Source organism: Hyposmocoma kahamanoa, unplaced genomic scaffold, assembly GCF_003589595.1.
Source record: "Hyposmocoma kahamanoa isolate Upper Pololo Valley unplaced genomic scaffold, ASM358959v1 65, whole genome shotgun sequence".
NCBI classification, from domain to species: Eukaryota; Metazoa; Arthropoda; class Insecta; order Lepidoptera; family Cosmopterigidae; genus Hyposmocoma; species Hyposmocoma kahamanoa.
The window spans coordinates 2,166,948-2,185,689 of NW_020653853.1; the positions used below are offsets into that span (position 1 = coordinate 2,166,948).

Genomic DNA, 18,742 nt, shown 5'->3' on the forward strand with positions numbered 1-18,742 from the left:
TTTATCACAGTGTGTGATCATATTTTTCTTTTTTTAACCGACTTCAAAAAAGGAGGAGGTTTTCAATTCGACTGTATGTTCTTTTTTTTTTGTTTTTTTTTTTGAATGTATGTTACGCGATAACTCCGGTATTTGTGAAGCGATTTTCATGATTCTTTTTTTTTTTGTTGGAAAGGGGGTATTTCCATAGTGGTCCCATTTCATTTTGAAGAAAATCATCCACCTGAAAGGGTGGCTGTCCACGCATGAAGATTCATTTTTATAAATAGCGCCTAACTTTAATTTAGGAGCACTTGCTTTTAGCAATTATTTAGTTGATTTTGCTATTTCTCCAATTCAAGGCGTTTTTCTCTCGATATACTTTGAGTAGTGTCGTAGTGAGAACCTATTTTTATTATCTCCAGTATCAAGTCCTGTATAGTGGCGAACTAGAGGATATTTCAATGAAACTTAGCAAATAGACGTAATTCCACGTACTTTTGAGGTCGGTTTTTTTAGTACTCTGTACTGCGATTACGTAATATCGTTATATATTTTTAGAATGTGCCAAAAAAGTTATTAAAGAATCATAACTTTTTATTTAGAAAAGACCTCAACAGTTTGTGGATTTAATCGGAAAGTGGGGAAATCCATTGGCCACCCTTAGAGTTGAAATATTTTCTTCAAATTTCAATGAGACCAATATAATAATACGATTTTGATGAAGAGCATATCACTAAAAATCAGAAGAGCCAGAGACATAAGTTGACAAGTCCCATGTGCCTGTAATTTCTGCCTCCGTGGCCGAACGGTTACCATGCCGGACTGCCACGCAGGGGTCTCAGGTTCGATTCCCGAGCCGGGAGAAATATTTGTATGGCCTACAGTTATTTCTCTCGTGAGTTTGGGTGTAATTTGTGGTTGTCTATGTGCGTGTCCATGGCACCCGCAACACAGGGTTTCTCTAGTGCGGGGCTATGTTGAGTGTGTGCGTTATTATTATTATTATTATTTTACCAGCACCCTTGCCCTTCGAAACAGGAATACAGTAATACTGACATTACTGTTTGGCGGCAGAAATAGGTATGATGGCAAGTACTTCCCTGGACGAACTAGTAAGGGTGCTGCTATATCTATACTTCGTTTCAACGTCGTACTTCCGTGGACGAACTCTTTCTCAAGGAGCTCTACTGTTACAAAAAACTCGAAATGTCTTTATTTCTTATGTAAAGCAAATAAAATGTATTGATTCTGAAGCCAGATTCCCCGAGAAGATTGAGTAAGGAAGTTTTACTTTAAATATCGCAGATAGAAGCAACCTGAGAGATTTAAACGGATCAGTGGCATGAGTTTTTGTAATCCAAGTACACGGAAGCAGTATTTGTAAACTTTTGTGTAAAGTTTTTGTTTCACTATAGTTTTAAACCTCGCAAATGACAAATATCAAATACTTATCTACAGGAATCTTATCAGTTGTGTCGATCATTATAAAAGTGGTGTAAGTCCATATTTTTAAAACACATATTTTTTTATTAATTAATATGTTTTAATTTATTCTAATTTCCATTATTAATTAGTAATAAATTTTACTTAATAAAAATTGATATTGTTAAAATAAAATAATTTGTAAAACACAATGTAGCGTAAGTTTTATAAAGAGCATTCCCCTTCATAAAATTAAAAATAAGGTTTTTAATTAGTAACTTTTGTAATTATAGTGAAGAAATAGGGTAGTTTACATTTATATTACACATAACTGGTTGATGACTGTACCACCTCAGTGAACCGTGACCATTTTACTTGTAAAGGTCAGGCCCTTTGTTTGATAAAACAAATATACGCGATTTAAATCCGAAAAAACAGTTTCATTCCGTGTGTAACAATCGCGAAAACCTAAGAACTCGATACACATTTTATTGCTTAAAAGTATTACATTTAGTCATATCTTTCATTATTTTTATTTTCATACAAAGTGAAGCAACTCCAATAATTGCACTAACATCCCATAGATGGCATTACTAGTTTACTCAGAGAACTAAAATTACTACATATTAATTTTCTAAAAGCCCATTATTTCAAAATTTAATTGCAAGGGTATAATTCACTTTTGCAATGAACGACACAGTTATCGGAATAGGTAGAGTTTATTTACCTAAACCATTGTTTATTTACCTGCATAATAACATCAATTATTTTAATTTTTTTATTATTATTATATCTTAGAATAATAACGCATAGAATGATAGTTTCATATCAAACGAACTGTCACAAGTGAGGCAAAAATCAAATTCATGTAGGCTACTTTTATTAGTAGGTTAATTTTCGGTTTTAGTGAATATTTACATAAAAATACAAGTTGAAACGCGTTCCTTTCTTGTGGAATGTGATGTTAGTATCTATTTTATGTTTGTCTGGCGTATTTTTACACTCATTTACAGCGCATTTCGTCATTTTTAGCTAAAATTCTTGAGCTGTTCGCGGTGCAAGTTGACCTTGAGCACTGACGACCCGCCCGCTCGTGTAGGCACATTGGGAGCGCTTCAATTTGATAGATTTCTATGCTAGATTTCTATGCGTTATTATTCTAAGTATTATATTATATTATTTTAGACTCTTGCCTCTCCCAAGGCCTAAAAGATTATTATTATTGTGTTCCTCTGTTGTTTTGTTTATATGCGTGTCTGTGCTTCTGTAATAAACAGTTCTCTTTCTTTCTTCTTTGTATTCTTCGAGGAACAAAGACAAAAGTTTGGAAGGGTAAGTGTGGTAGTGAAATTACAAGCGCATGGGATTATCATCTTATGTCTCAGCGAGACGGGCGCAGTGGCAGGCACGACTCGTTTGTCCCGTCACTTCATATTTAAAAAAAAAAATTAGTATTCTAAACTTAAAGACAAACACAAAGAATCTTAATTTCATAGTTAGCAAATTACTGCTCATTAGAAACTCTCAGGGTTGCTCTTTGTAAATAAACATTTTGTACACATTTACCATTTAGAATATTTATTTCAAACATCAAATATCGAGACTATATGCAAGAGCTAAACGGGTCACTATCACGTGTGTTTGTCATCCAAGTATGCAGAAACTGTATAATAAATAACATTTAGTATGAACTTTTTGTTTCACTATAGTCTCAAATCTCTTTATGAGATCATCAAACTCCGCTAAGTTATTCAATTTATACCTAAATTGATTGAATCACTCAAAAAAACTTTTTGTTATTTATGTTATAACATGGATTTAAATCATACACACATCAAACTCACTATCTATGAGCCAAACCAGAAGATACTCGTAGTAGTCGTTTAATGCAAATGTCTTTTAACTAACATGACCATAATTTTTTGCCCTCAGAGCGGGACGCTTGTAAACTGTATACATTTTTACAATAATTAAAACTTACGTGTAAAGTATTTTTACTGAAAAGTCATATAATTAAAATAAAGACTGGAAGTTAGATAAAAATGCACTTGCAAGCTATATATTCTACTGCTAATACAAAAGTTACAGAATAAAAATGAATGAATGAAATGTCTGCACGATACTTGCCAAAATGACTACATGATAACTGCAAAGTACACCGAGCTCCAGGGCGCTCCGGTGAACCTAGCATCGGCTCGGAGTTAGCACTCTGCCCGGGCAAGTATTTTACATACTTTTAAATAGATTTAGACCCAAAAAAATTGTTCAATCAAATACAGTCAAAAGTAAATTCAATCACGAAAACCTAGAAACTCTGTAGTCATTTCGACTACTCAAAAGAATACCACTGTACCTAAATAATACGCTGTTGACATATCAAGAAGTGCAACATGTAACTAGCTGTTTGTAAATACCAGTTATTTTGTCCGTCTATTTGTTTGCTCAATAAACAATGGGCAATAGATTTCTCTTGCCTTTTGTCATATGTCTAAACATTTTTTTTATATTTTCCCACAAGAAAAAGTGGTATCAATTTTCTCTTCATGGGTCTTGTACTTGGTATTCTTATGAAATATTTAAGCAGCTAAGATACTATAGGTACTGCCTGAAACGGCTTTGGTTGATTCTGCACAACAGTGAAAGTGTTGAGTCGGTCACTTTGGTACTACAGTAAAGTTTTCAAGATGGAAAAGAACACAAGAAAACCGCAATATTCAATAGGTACTTTAGGTAGATTTTTTTTCTATCAAGTGAACTAAAGAGAACACGTATAAGTACTATACGATATACGTTTATCAAACGGCTTTAAAATTCGTTTGTAAAATAAAAAAATCTGTCAGTGTCCCACTGGGTTTATTTCATGACGCTCGACCTAAGTAAAATGAACCGTATTATCTGCCGTCCGCTAACTGGGTTATAGTTTTTTATGATATCTCAAAAAAATATTTTGTCGGCCGCGGTTTAGTCAGTGGACGGCAGTTATGCTCTGGCCACACCGGGGCGGCCGCGGAAGCGTTCCGAGCGCGGGAATTTTTGTAAACACAAATCCAACATATGGACTCAAATTGGACTTTTGACAAAGGCTTATTTTGCCACTGAAATGACGCCACGATGTATTTTGAATACAATCAAATAAAACAAACACCACGTGTAACAAAATCTTCTAAATATTTCTCATCATACAGTATAATTCACAATACAATAGTGTTTTATGCAAAGGATATTTAAAATAGTGTACAGTGTTTTACTCGGCAAAGCGTCGTGGCCTATAAGTACGAAATTTTAACGCCTAATTAAGTAATGATTACATACAATACTTTTTCTACGAGTAAATAAAAATACACATACATTTCAACAAAGGAAAGCCAAACAAAAACAAAATGTCTGTGATTGGCCAAGTACCGCTTATATTTTTACCAATCAAGACATAGTATGTTGTCTCATATTTATTTATTATGCCCTGGATGAACTTACAGGCACATGGGACTTGTCAACTTACGTCTCAGGAGGCAGTGGCAGTGCTCCTAAGATCTTTGCGCTTAAGAGGGAGCAGAGGAAAAATTCCTAATCTTCGATTTGATTTTAGAGGGGTATATCCACTTTAAAGTTAAAAATAAAATATTGTATGAGTAACTACACGATATATTCAAGCATAGACATTAATTAGAAACATAAAACAATAAAGTTTCCTCGATAGATAAAGGTCACGAAATAACCTCTAATTTTCACATTTTTTCGATTTATCCTCGAAATGCTACAGGTTATTAGGACAAAAATTGGATAATTAATTATATTTATGCATGATCGACAACTATCACTACGGATTTGTTTTTAATCCCTTGAGTTTTAGAGTTATTCCGCTAAAACGAATTTGGTACTTTTAATGCCCAAAATTCAACATCTCCTGTCGCATGTCACGCGAACTTCAGGCGTATATTTGTTTCACAAATTTAGGCGGAGCCAACGTCAAAACTTTTTCAGCATGAGAGCTCTTAAAAGCTCTGAGTGTTATGGACAAGCGTGTCGCTTACGCGAAAAAAAAACTAACTCATTCAGCAGGAGCTCTATTGTTACTAAATACAAAGTAGTGCTCAGACGAACTCTTTGAGTTGGTGCCTCCGTCACTCTTTTACCACTGCACGACCCGCCGAAGGAGAAGACTCCATCCCCACTTCCTCGATGCTTGGCACGTCACGACCACTCGAGCATCTCGTTCGTTCCTTCCCCGAACCAGTAAGATGTGGAATGGCCTTCCTTTTGAAGTGTTCCCCTTGCGCTATAACATGGAGTTCTTCAAAAGACGTGTAAACAAGGTTCTCCGGAGTCAGCAACGCATGGGTGATGCCTCTGGTATTGCTCGTGTCCATGGGCGACAATAACCACCTCCCATCAAGTGGCTTGTCTGCTCGTTTGCCTACTACTTAACATAAAAAAAAAAAAAAAAAAAAAAAGTATTTGTAAACGTAAATATCGAAAAATTTCAAATTCCTGACTTCTATTCCTGTGCCAGAATGCCTAAGTTACTGGCACAGTTGCCCCTTTCTAAGACTATGTTACCACAGCGAGTCGAGTAACTACCAGCCTTAGAGGTTCCTTTCGTTTCGTCTATTGTTTATCAATAAAAAAAATAAACACTTTTGTAAATACTATTACAACAATTGTGATGAATGTACTCAACACAAACACGCTATTCTTAGCGTATAATTATTAACACGCACGAATTTAAATTCAAAACGTTTCAATATAAATAAACAATATTTTAGTTTCTAAACGGGACGGATACAAAATATTTAGTATTTATCGAGTTCTTAGGTTTTCGCGATTGTTATACATAGGAATGAAACTATTTTTCCGGATTTAAATCGCGTATATTTGTTTTTTCAAACAAACCGACGTTTCGGGCCCTTTACAGGTCCCATGGTCACGGTTGACTGAGGTGGTACAGTCTTCAACCAGTTATGTCTAATATTGATGCAAACCACCCTATTTTTTCACTATAGTTACAATAGTTATTAATTAAATATCAGTCAACCGTGACCATGAGACCTGTAAAGGGCCCGAAACGTCGGTTTGTTTGAAAAAACAAATATACGCGATTTAAATCCGGAAAAATAGTTTCATTCCTATATTTAGTATTTTTTAAGCCAGACAGATTTTTTTAGAATATCAAGTGACGGGACGAACAAATTGTGTGCGTGGTGGTAAACTAGACGCCTGTCCATAACAGTTGCAGTGTCACTCAGAGCTTTAAATCGCATAGATCTGAAGGACAGTGCCATTGCGCCCGTCACCCTGAGACATAAGTTGACACGTCTCATGTGCGTTTAATTTCACCAGCATCCTTATCCTTCGAAAAGCAGTAAGCTAACATTACTGCTTGGTGACAGAAATAGGTAAGGTGGCAGTACTTCCCTGGACATACACTCTTTCACGAGGAGCTCTACAGCTACGACGATGCACTATGGGAAATTTAGATCAGTTACGGAACAAAAATCTATCACTAGTGAGAATTACCACGCTTTTAAACGCATATATATTTATATTAAACTACTCGTAATTGAGAGACAAAAAAATGTGCAAAATCTCTCTCTGGTAAATTCTATCCTATATTTATTTAAAAAAAATGGAAATGCCTTGTTACGGTAATTCTTTATTCATAAAATAAATTAAATGTAATTATAAATTTTACTTAAAATTATATAAAATAAAAATACGAGACAAGAAAAAACATGAAAAACAGATATCCGAAATATTTGTTATTATTTCGGATATCTGTTTTAGACTCTAGCCTCACTCTTTTATCATGGCCTATTATTTACGTAATATAGTATCTTTTTTAGAATCAGTGATGAGTTGGTCCACTTTCAATAGACGTAGCGTCTTCTCGTCAAGCTCCTGTCGATTGTGAACCCAAAGTTTTCGGTTATTGGTTATAAATGAATCAGAAGTACAAAAAAGAAATATATGAAATACATCTTTATTTGTAGCAGATCTAGAGCACTTTCTTGCCTGGTGTAATCTAAATTTTTTGTAGTCTTTATTACGAGATTCTTGAGCATCTTCTGAAAGTTATCCGATAGGTAACACTGCAAAATGATTAATTATACCTTCTCCGTGAATTAATATTTTGTGTACCGAAGATGGCATATAATACTAATCATATTTACTGACGTACATTCTTGCAGTTTCCAAAGCATATTGCCCAAATTTTTGGGAATCTATCATTATGCCAGACGATAAAGCTTGAAGGATTACATATAGTCGCTTTATCAAAATTTCATCGACTCCTGTAATTTCAACTGAGCAGGCTACATTATAAAAAACCTTCTCGCAGTCTTAGCGTCATTATCAATTATTAATCCAAGCTCTTCTCGAAAGCGTCTTTGTACCACAGTTTTCTTCTCTTGTTTCATTTGTTTATAAACGAAAGGTTGTAAGAAATATGCAAAATTAGTGTTGAAATATATTAATCCATAACGAAAAGAATTTTCATTTTCGGGCCTAGCTGTTACATTTTGTAAATTATTCATTAGACGTGGAGTAGCACCACAAATATTACATGTTGAACTTGAAGAAGTGTTGGTTAATACCTGAGCTACTTTGCCGTCTACCATAGTAAAAAAATCACGTTTAAATTGAACGCCGTTGCCTTCCTTAACAATCTACGATGGACTCCAAAAATCAATTTGATTTTGAATATCGTTAACAACAGCTTTAATGTTCTCAGGAGTTTCTTTCGAAAACTCAATTAAAATAGGGCGACAGAATCTCGCGGATGAAGGCGCAGGATCTTGCCAAACAACAGTACCAGTCAATTAATCTGAAGGGCACAACTTATGCGATGAATAAGTACGAGTCTGACACAAGTTCAGACTCCTCTGGAAGTATTTGTTTGTACTCACTTTGACCTGGCGAGCCATCACATCCCCATTTACGGTATAAAACCAACTGTTTCAAACCGTTTTTGTACACGGAATCTATCATCAATATCCTCGCCGTTGTGTGATGTAATACATCCTGTAGGGATAACATTGTAGCACATGTGTTTGTAATTTCAATAGCTGATGCAGGTGGGTAACAGTTCTGTTTACTTTTTTTGTGCTTTGTAACAAAATATTCTTCAAATATAAATATTGAGCCCTGGTAAATCCAATCAATTCAATAAACACACTTAATGCTTCTTGATCGCTCAGCGTTTGGATAGTATTAGAGTCGCCAATAAATTTTAGCACTGATATTTTTTTCTCTGCATCCGCGGACGTCAATGCCTCCACGATTTTTGCTTCCTTACTTTCTCCCTTAGATCGCAGCCCTTGAATATATGCACCATAGACGTGTTCGAATCCATATTCATTAAGCAGTGTAGTATTTTGCGCTTCTTACTAGATTCTGAAGAATTTTCATAAGACGTACATGGTCTTTCTCGTTTTCCAGTTTAAGTAGATGAAATGGAATCGATTGTCATTGACTAACTCTTGATCCGACCAATCACTGTTAACAAAAAGGCTTCTTTCTTTCGTGATGCTTGGCTCCATCGACTGTTATACTATGTTAGCATTTTTTTTAAATTACTAATTATCAAACGTAAATTGTCCTCAGAAAGTTCATAACAATCTCGTAAAAATGTTTCTAGAGCCGATTTATTTCTTCCACCTTCAATGAAGGAAAGTATTAGTTCTCGTCTCAAATATTTTCGAAAGAACTCATTTTCAAAGGAGTTGGAAAAGTATATTGAGCAACAAACGACTTGTTTTAATAAATTTAAGAAATTAATGTGTCAGAGCATTATATAGTAATGGTGTAGTGTGAATAATATTGATAAATATCATAATTGCAACCGCATCTATATTACCTTATCGCGTTACATTGATAAGGGTATTTTTCTGCGGTAGGACATTTTTTACGATTTCTTTCATATCTTCAGAAACCGCAAAAAACCGCAGCTGATTTTTATAAAATTTTGATAATGAATACTTACGCCTATGAAATAATACAAAATTCGAAACTTCAGCAAGCTTCGCTAACAGTCAAAACCTTTGATGAATTTGATAAAGATAGGTTAATGTCTCCATTTTTAATTATGATTTATTTTCTGTATATATGACATAACAAATTTGAAAAATACCAACTATATTTGACATTTACGTAAGGTGTGCTTTATAGAAATATATAATAACACATAGCTTATCTAACAAAATCAATACGAAATACGACGTCGTAAGTTCCAAAATTATAGGGCACAACGAGATGAGGCCGGGAAAGGACATTTTTTATGTATTTTTATTAAATCAACATACCTATCTAAAATAAAAAATCTTCAGTATAATCATTGACTTACAATTACATGGACGTCGGGTCCGCGCTAAAAAGTGTCCGCACTTGTAAGGCGCTAAAATCGTATACAGAGCGCGACACTCCGCTTTAGTCTTCATTTGTTCTACGGACAGCGCGATACTGCGATGACAACAATTTAAATTTCGAATAGGTTGACTTGGGACATTTTTTTCGTGGTTTTTGTATTAGACCCGTCGTCCATTTATTTGTAAGTCAATGAGTATAATAAAGTATGACATCTAAACTGTCAAATAAAATTAAATGTGTATTTCAATTAAGACATTGGTCAAAACCATTTTTGATATATCGTTGTTCTATTTCCCATAGTGCGGTGGTGGTTGATGACGGAGTTCACAGCAAATGTTGCAATACGAGTACATTCCACTTTTTGTTCAATAACTCCTACTAGGAGAGTAGAGGTAACCGAACGGGATAACTATTGCTTTTCAAATGTCTCATTTGGCCAACAATTCGAATCTCTGTGGTGGTATTGATATGACTTGATGAATAGGAAATGAAACTATTTTTAACCGACCTCCAAAAAAGTCAAGTTCTCAATTCAACTGGATGTTTTTATTATATGTTATGCGATTACTTCGATTTTTAGCGGTTTTCTGTGATTCTTTTTTTAATAAAGAATATTCCAAACACAAATTCAAAGCACTTTACTGGCAACACCTACTCTCGTCACAAAAACTGTCCAATTTGTTGAAATTTTAATGTTAATATTAGTTTTCATATCCAATGTACTCGTCTTCGTAGCCTTACTAAATATACATTTTTTTTACTTTGATTTATTACACTACAACATATGCACATAACTTCCGAACATAATCTTCACTTACAGTTACATTTATATGTATATTCAAATTCGCACATGCACGTACGTATTGAATAGGTTATTTTAGATGCCCTATTCATACTTTATTACATTTATCATAGATTTTTCATTACAAAGAACTTCTAGATTTAGTACCTCTCGTTGGTTCTGACTGAAAACGAGCGCCTTAGGGAACTTACTTACTATGTGCTGAGTCTGTTGTTTGTTCTGAATGTTTTGTTTGAATATGTATTTTTGTCTGTTTATCTATCTTTCAAATTACGTAAATTAAAAGGAAATTGAAATAAATTAAACATTCAGCGCAAGTCGTGGTAGCCTTAATTGTTTAACCTACTGCCTCGCACCGCCTAGTTTTTTTTTATTTATATGCGAAATTGTATTTGAAATTTACCATGAGCTTTTCGGTGAATGAAAACGTGATCGAACCTGCACACATCTGCAAAGCAATATGTGTGAATTATTAATGCAAACATCGAACACTTAGTAAAAATTCCTTCGATTCGGCAGGATTTCGAACCGACACAGACACAGACGCTATGCCAACTAAGCCACGGCACGAACTAGCGAACATTGGGATTTTTTCTGTGTTTGTTGCAGGTCCAATTTTTGGTTTTTAACGACTTTTTTGCCGGGGAATCCAGCTGGATCGGAGGAATTTTTTCTACGTATTCGATTTTTGTATTAATAATTATAACAAAATAGTGAAGTAATTTTACAAAAAAATAACTGAATATCATGGTGGTTAAACACTCTAACATTCAATTAATTAGACAATAAGTTGACGTATACAGATATGGCACAATAAAAGCTTAAATATTAGAAACTAAAACTTGGATAATTTAACTAATATGAATAAAATTGGGCCCCCGCGGCAAGGTGCCTAAGATGCTGGCAGCTAATAAAATGGGCAAGGTAGGTTTCCCAGACAGATGAAGAGCACCGGCGCCCCATGAGCCGAGGGTTTCGACTCCAAAGGCTGTAAATAGGTAATCGGAACCGAGGTCCGGATACTTATTACTAAATATTCGTTGGAAATGGGATGGGGCAAGTGTGTGAAGACACACCGGGCGTCCCACACCAGTGCCTGGCCCATACTCCAAAGTATGAGAGTCATTCCGTCCGGGCGTTTGCCATCAGGTCGCGAACTGATTAACTTAATTACAATGGGTTTGAAGTTCTCAATCCGCATTAGACTCGCGTCAGAACTAGCCCTCTCATCGTGGGTGGAGGCCAGGGATTATAAATAGGCTCACTATAATTATTTAATTATTAATACAAAGATCGAACACTCAGAAAAAATTCCTTCGATCCAGCCGGATTCGAACCGACGTCTTCACACGCTATATCAACTAAGCCACAGAACGAACCAGCGGACCTCACGAATTTTTCTATGTGCTTGCGTCGTATCTTTGTATTTGGTTTTTCAACGACTTTTTAGCTTATTATTATTTAGTACAGCACTCGTCTGCTATTTATGAAATACTGGATGCCAAACAAATGTAGCCGATTTACATCTGAAAAATAGTTCAATTTCCTTTGTGTAACAATCGCGAAAACCTAAGAACTCGATATGACTTTGTGAATGTTTATAGTACCAATTCTCTCGTCGACGATGAAGGAAAATTCGTGATAAGAAGAACCCTTTGAAGACGTGGAAAGTGTCCAATCCACATTGTGTCTGTATACTTAGAGTCCAGTAAAAACTAAATTTGTAATCACTTTCAAATTCAAAATTCAAACATAACAGTTTAAAACTTCAAATTCCAAATTCCAAATTTAATAATTCTTAACAAGAGAGTACCTGTATATTTTTTAAACTACTTTCACATCGACGGCAACGACGACGAAACTTGCGGTTTGAAATTGATGTCCCTTGGGAAATTGCGAGCTTCGAAACGGACCATGGATAATTCATTAGTTCAGTATTATCCCATAGTACATTTTAGTATTTTAAGAAGTAGTTTTTAACCGCAGGAATTTTGAGCTCGGATTTCAATCTCTCTTTTTGAAACAATAAACTTTTGTCCAAACTACTAAAATTCTTTGTATATAGAAGTCGTGCGGCTATGTAACACAGATGGTTAATTAAATACTTTAAATATTGTAGATAGAATTAGAATATTTAGAATATTTTGGTTTATGGACACATTATTTTATTAAAAAAAAAAATACTGCAATACTAATATAGTGCATTCAAATACTTTTAAAAAGTCCCTTGCCTCATTTAGCCTCATCTTTAGTAGCAGTAGAGCTCCTTGTGACAGACATATTTCTGCCGCCAAAGGTAAGGTGCTGGTGAAACTACAGGGACTTATCAACTTATATCTCAAAGTGACTGGCGCAATTACAGTGCCCCTAAAATCTTTACGATATAAAGCACTGAGTGGCACTGCAACTGTTATGGACAGGCGTGTCGCTTACCACCAGGTGCAAGACTGGTTCGTCCAGTCACTTGGTTAATTAAAAAAAAAATCTTGGAATTGAACTTACCAAATGTGAAAAAAAGAACACCCTGTATTTTTATGGTGGCGATCGAAAGGGTCAATCATAAGGATTATTTTCTTTTGAAATTGTGTCATGAAATTTGAATTATAATCAGTTTCTCTGTCTATATTCGTAGTGAAAAAGGGGGCTCCTGCCATTCGGAGAACAGCCATGTCTTTTAATGATTGTTTCCCTTTCTGTTGAACACCCTGTATAATTACCAGAGATCGGAACAAACAGAGATTATTTACCTAAACTTCAAGTGATATGTATGGAGTGAATAATACCTCCAGAAATGATTAAAAATAAAAGGCAAAAATCAAAACAAAATATTTATGATTTTTACTTATAATTACAAAACATGGCTACTAAATATTATCGTCAATGCTATACAATAATTCCGGCATTTCAGAGGAAGGTATCTGCTCTATACGTATTACTTTTTTAAAATTCAAGTAAATATATTCTATCTATTCCCATCTCTACATAATGCAAATATTAATAAAGATTTTAGAAGCCGCAAACACAGCTTTGCTTTTAGATTTTATATATTTTTATAAAATGACGCAATGATTTTTTGCTACACAGTGCAAACGAGTCTTGCTTATGATAATAATTAAGTTATACCGCCCCGAGTTGAAAACAAATAAAAAATATAGGTGATTTAAAAATAAACACGTAAACCTTTGTTGTTTCCGCGTTGCAAAACATCGTAACAGTTGGTTAGGTACTTATTTGATTAACTACGGGAAGTTAAAAAAAATGCAGTCGACTGTTGCATGTTCCGTGAGAAAAAAACAGGAAAAATAACCTAAAGACAATTATGGCTAATAGACAATAGAGGTCTAAAACAAGAACTCTTCAGAAAGCGTAACGAAGTTAACAGCGAGTTTATTGAAAAATCCTCGTGCCTCTTAAGTAATTGGATATAACAATCAGACTTTTACTCATAAAACGAAAATTCATTGTTATCTAACAATCATTGAAAGTAAAAATAGCAGACATAATATATAGTTCGTTTCTTGCACATAAAAGTAAAAACAGTATTTTTAATTATTGAAAAATAAAACAAACCTCTTTAGTCTCCGTTAATAAAAAATCCGAGCACAGACCACAGAGAAAAAAAAACACAAGTGTCAAATTCAAATTCGAAATTTCGAACACTCGCGGCGCGGTTTTACTGTGGGCGGTCAACGACCAATATGGAAAGGTCCGCGCCGCCTGGCCGACGCGACACGACTGAGAACAAGGCCCGTAGTGCGCGCCCGACTTGCTACCTACCCAATTTTCCGTGCAACCTGAAAACAATCGTTTGTTTGTATATTGGTAATTAATACAGAGAGCGCCTTGATTCTTTTAATGGTCATGATATCGCTTTTTAATTAGCACACGTTTGTTACCTACGAAAACTGCATTACGGGATCCAATATTTAACTTGCTGGTGTTAAATAGTTTTGTTGGTAAACCTCTTCGAATGTCATCAATGTGGCCTCGTGACAAGGTCATGCGAGTGATAATAAGATGAACAAGGTAATTCTTGACCAGAAACTAGTCGTTTATTTGTTGAGATAATCAAACTTTGTACATTTATGCACCTTTTAAGAAAAGGAATACAATGAATCGTTGAAATAAAACTAAATAAGTTGATATTGTTTTAAAGGCGATGTTATTGAATTTATGTAGCATATTCCTCAAACTTGTTATTGGAAGCATAATAATACTACAATGTTGTTTACTACAACAACATTTTTATTTAGCCAATAAAACTAGTTTTCCGGATTTAAATCGCCTATATTTGTTTTTTTTTTTTCAAACAAACCAACGTTTCGGGCCCTTTACAGATCCCATGGTCACGGTTGACTGAGGTGGTACAGTCATCAACCAGTTATGTCTAATATTAATGCAAACCACCCTATTTTTTCACTATAGTTACAAAAATTATTATCTTAATTAAATTGCTTTTGTTTTGATGTCCAACTGTTGTAGATTTTAAGACTTGGTTTTTCGCTGTCCTGTGAATTTATGACTATTTAATTATTATTATTCTTGTTATTTATTATTATTATTTCGAAGTATTGGACTAGTATAATTAATAATAATAGTATAATTCGTATGCCTTGATGGTACGTCATTGCGATCGTAAAATAAATGTTATCATCTTTATTGTACCCATGATGACTTATTAATTAAATACCTTATTTTTAAATTAACAAAGAAATATTCCATTTTACGCCATACATTTTTAATAAATTAAATTTATTATTAATTAATAATAAAAATTAGAATAAATTAAAACATATTAATTAGTACTGCAGTCTTATGTCTGTTTGGGATTTTTCATCAGAGGAAATACTGAATCCCAAACTGGTGGTACGGAGAAACCATCCTCCCTGTTGAAATTAGGATGCTGTTTAATTTCAATTCTGGGCAGATGACAGACTTCTTTTGCGAGGACCTGGGGTTTGTCAAGGTTTATCCATGACATTTTATTTTTCTGTAATTGCATTACCTGACTTTGTTTATAAAATACTAATAGTAGAAGAAAAGAATAGAAAAAGCCGTAGTAACCATTGACTTACAAATAAATGGACGATGGGTCTAATACAAAAACCACGAAAAAATGTCCCAAGTCAATCTATTTAAACGTAGTGACATGTAAAGGAATATGAAAAAGCTAAAACGTTGAATTTAAATTGTAATGTCATCGCAGTACTGTCTAATTTTGCTTGCTTCGCTGTCAGTCGAACAAACGAAGACTAAAGCGTGAATGACGCTCTGTATACGATTTTAACGCCCTATAAGTTTGGACACTTTTTAGCGCGGACCCGACGTCCATATAATTGTAAGTCAATGGTAGTAACCTATCGCCTTTTTAGCAGAGAGTTCGAATCCGGCTCCGGTCAGCTCGCAACTCTGAGTTTTTCTGAGTTTATGTGCGAAATTAATTTGAAACTTACCATGAGCTTGAGAAGGAAAACATCATCATGAAGCCTGCACGTCGAAAAAGTATCACAACCCTCGGAAAACGTGCGAAGTTCCCAATTCTATAGCTGAAACATTCGCCTGAGAGGAAACCCGTGCCCAGCAGTGAGTTAGTAGAACTCCTTGTGAAAGAGTTCGTCCATAGAAATACTGCCACCTTACCTATCTCTGCCGCCAAGCAGTAATGTTAGCATTTACTGCGTTCCGGATTGGAATGGTAAGAGTGCTGGCGAAATCATAGGCACATGAGACTTGTCAACTTATGTCTCAGTATGAATGATGATTTAAAGCTCTGAGTGTCGTTGCATCTGTAATGGAGAGGTGTGTAGCTTACTACCAGGCGCACCACCTGTTCGTCCTGTCACTTGGAATTATAAAAAAAATCTTACCTATTTCTGCCGCCAAGCAGTTAATGTCGTAAAGCAAAACGTAGATAATTTTCTTATATAATAAAAAAATATTTTTTTAATACAGAATGTTACATTACAATGGCTAATAAAAAAAATTACCACAAAATACTTCTCGTGCATCAGCAACAAAAAAGAGAATTTATTAATTTCATCTTTAGCATATTCTAAAATTTTTATTAAATCTCGAACCTGTTTTATCTAGCTCGGCCTGTTTTTTCTGTTTTGGTACATACGAAATATGCCAGCTACATAAAATTAATTCTACTGTGGATTTGGCATGACAAACATAATATTTTATAGGAGTTACGTGATTTGCGAGTTATGTTACACGTCACACTTTTATTCTTTTGTCACTGGCGCTAAAATGTTATTGTCTTTTTTTCTGACAACCTGACTGCAGTTTTTTTAATCTTTGTGTTCTGTGTTGTGTACAGCTGGGCAGTTTCATAGGTCTTGCGACACTTGTCGGTCCTGTGCTGATATATTCCCGCAAAAACTGACCACAGAGATCATTTCGCCGTATACAAGAAAACCATGACGTTGGCAGCTGGCTTATTAGTGTACATTTTTTGACTGTTTTTTAATATAAATTCTAAGCTTAAATTTGTAAATGACGATTTGAATTTTGGGCAATTCTTATGACAAGTGACATAGGGTTGAATTTAAGCCAAAACGCCAAGATTGACGTTGTGTATAAAAAAGGCCAAGTCAAAAATAACAAAGACAGGCGTGTATAAAATGACCAATGTAAATCGATGCAGGGATGCCACGAATGTAGTTATGCAAAGTTTGTATCCCATGTACAAATACATACTCTTGAATAAATTATAATGAATTTAAAAAAATCCATAGCTATGATAGACGAATCAGAATAGTGACACGATTTAAAGCAAATTTTCTTTTTTAAATGGCAAGATTTTGTCTCCTACAGCCTCTACACCGTACGACATAAAGATTATCAAATTGTTTATTTGTTAAATTAACTAACTTCAAATTACATACATTTTCTGCTGTTATTTAAATCGGGTTAAAGCTTTTATTACACTTGCCTGAGTAAAGAAAAACTTTCATAGATTTCTCACAGACGGCGCTCATAACTGCAACAAGTACATAGATAAATTAATTAGATCTGCTAATTTATTCCATAGCTCAGTTGGGTGAGCGATAGCCCCGGTATGGCGAGGTCGCCGGTTCGAGCCGGATCGAAGGTATTTCTCGTTCGTCTAGAGAAGTATGCCACCTTACCTATTACTGCCGCCAAGCAGTGATGTGAGCATTACTGCATTCCGGTTGAGAAGGGTACGGGTGCTCGTGAAATTACAGGCACATGGGTAGACTTATGTCTCAGGGTGACGGGCGCAGTGGCAATCTCTTGGCGATCTAAAGCTCAGAATGGTAGCTCAACTGTTATGCATAGGCGTGTTGCTTACCACCAGGTGAACGACTTGTGCGTCCTATTACTATGTATTATAAAAAAAATTCACTGCTGGAGACAAGCCTCCCCTTAAGCACGCCAACTCTCCCAATCATGTAGCGCCCGCATCCAACTGCTGCTGGCCACCTTTCTCAGGTCGTCTTGCCGTTTTCATTGACGTGGTCGCCATTCCAGAACAAGTCTGCTCCATCAACAACATCAACCCTCCTGCAGACATGTCCAACCAACTGCCACTTAAGCTTACTGATTTTGCGAGCTATGTCAGTCACTCTAGTTCTCTGACGTATGACCTCATTAGGGATTCTATCCATCAGCAAAACTTTACTTGCCTGATATTAAGCTTGAAGATTATAAAGGGGGTGCCTCTTGAAGTCAAAGTCAATGAATGATTTATTCCATAGGTAAAATAAATTTACATCTTGAAAACGTCACATTTAAGCTACTGCTCGTTCACTACACTGACTTCTCTAAGAAGAACGAGCAAGAAACTCCAGGGTTTGCTCTTTTAAAATAAACTTAAATGCTATGGAATACATTTTGAATCAGATTTGTGTGGAATGTAGAGTCATGTCGTCTTTCTGTACATCTTTATCTAACACGTAGTCATGAATTTTGTAATTTGACTTTACAATAAAAATAAATTAATGTTTTTAAACTTAGGAAATGATAATCGTAATATGCTCCGAAATGTTATTGTAAAAAGTATACAGTTCCCCATGAGTTTGGATTTAGCTCTAAGGTTTAATATTATGGATATCTTATTTCTTATTGAAATTATGTATATTTTTACGGGTATATAAAATATTTAGGCAAATGTACTCTGATCTCACAGAACGAATCGCTCGTTTTTGC

At 34.9% G+C, this 18,742-nt stretch overlaps 1 long non-coding RNA gene across 1 annotated transcript in view; it reads right to left on the minus strand.

The window, feature by feature from the left end:
- The window catches only part of LOC113231327, a 121,432-nt gene extending 107,137 nt beyond the window's left edge, over positions 1–14,295 (minus strand). The window contains exon 1 of the long non-coding RNA XR_003310554.1: positions 14,138–14,295. This is a non-coding gene — a long non-coding RNA (uncharacterized LOC113231327). The remainder of the gene's footprint in view (positions 1–14,137) is intronic.
- Positions 14,296–18,742: the final 4,447 nt, after the last annotated feature.